Source organism: Pituophis catenifer, unplaced genomic scaffold (genome assembly GCF_029215685.1).
Source record: "Pituophis catenifer annectens isolate HBS135680 unplaced genomic scaffold, rPitCat1.0.hap2 SCAF_17, whole genome shotgun sequence".
Taxonomy (NCBI): Eukaryota; Metazoa; Chordata; class Lepidosauria; order Squamata; family Colubridae; genus Pituophis; species Pituophis catenifer.
In genome coordinates this window covers 4,404,435-4,405,910 of record NW_027256897.1, presented here as the reverse complement: position 1 = coordinate 4,405,910, position 1,476 = coordinate 4,404,435, and the positions used below count along the sequence as shown (strand labels likewise).

The following is a 1,476-nucleotide window of genomic DNA, read 5'->3' as shown; positions in this document are numbered from 1 at the left end:
AACTTTCTCTTCTCTTCTCCATCAGCTCACTTCCCCCCTCCCAGGCATTCCAATAGCCCCCCCCCCCTTCCTGGTTACAATGGCAGCCGAGCAAGCAAGCAATGAAAAAGCAGAGGCTGACACTGCCTTTACCCGCATTCCTAAACCTCTGGAGGATTACATAAAAACACATCTGCTTAATATTTTCCCTGGCCCCATATATAAAAATACATACTTTCCTGCCCCAACACCACAATAAGATGAAAACAAAACAAGTTTAAGCAGATATTTCTTTTTTCTTTTATTTAACGGCATGCAAATACATTTCAAGTATTGCAAATTGATTCTATTAAGTCTCTCTTGAAACACTGGAAAAAAAACGAACAAACAAACAGACCACAATTAGCTAAAGTCTGTGACCAGCCTTAAAGCTAACAATCTCTACTTCAGTGCTACAGCAAACACACACGTATGTACTATTCAGGCTAAATCACAAAGCCAGTTCCCATTTTTTTCCAACTTCCCCTCCCAAAAATACAGACCGTACGGTCTAAACATCCCTGGTGTAAATCCTATTCCACTAAACACAAAAGAGGAAAAAAAAAATAACGATAATACAATCTGGAGATTTAAAACAGAACAAAATGGAATAGAATTCATTATTACCCCACCCTGAAATATATGCCCCATTTTGTTTTACAGATATTTTTTTTTTAAATTATATTTTTAAATAGAAGCTGAGAATGCACCATTAAAAATGAGCATTAAATCCATCGTAGCGATGGAATCGGCTTTATTATATATGATGGGTGTACACCATCTTTTATCTCATTTACATTTTAATCGAACAATAGATTTGCAAAGAAAATGTCTAATACAGACGTAAGAATATTCACACTTGAGCTTTACAAGCGGTTGTACAATTGACAAAAAAAACCCTGGCCTCTTTTCCCAAATGTTCCAGATTACGCAGGTTTATAAAATCTTAAATCAACTCAAGAAAACGAAGTCTTTTTTTCCTCCCCCCCCCTCCCCTCTTCTTTCTTTTTAACTTTCAGGGAAAAGAATATATGCAGTATATAGTGTAAAAGTGGAAGGTAAATACTGCATGCTAAATTACAACACTCTGCAGTGGCTGTGCAATAGAAAGAAAAGAACCACAGGTGTTGTATCACAACTACAGTATAATGGATTTATCCACCCGAAAAAAGAAGAGAAATGCATGCATTTCCTATGCCTTGGACTAATTGACCGATAATTCCTTAGGGGAGGACTGACTTAATCTTTGCAAATGAACTTTGTTCCGGTGTCTGGCGCTTGCAAGATACAGTCAGGAGTTCTTAAATGTCGGATTTTTGTCAAGTACAATAAAAAGTTCATTAAACTTTTTATTTAAACTATTCAAAAGCATAGTTGTGTGAATGTGTGTAGAAAAATTTTTCCTTTGTCACGTAATCCTTTCGACATTTCCTTACTGTAGGAGGCGAACAGGATATC

General features: G+C 36.4%; 1 protein-coding gene across 1 annotated transcript in view; it reads right to left on the bottom strand.

The window, feature by feature from the left end:
- Positions 1 to 255: 255 nt before the first annotated feature.
- RC3H2 (ring finger and CCCH-type domains 2) overlaps positions 256 to 1,476 on the bottom strand; it is a 46,583-nt gene continuing 45,362 nt past the window's right edge. Inside the window, exon 22 of the mRNA XM_070955932.1 lies at positions 256 to 1,476. This exon is cut by the window's right edge and continues 1,131 nt beyond it. The gene's annotated coding sequence lies outside the window, so the exon portion shown is untranslated.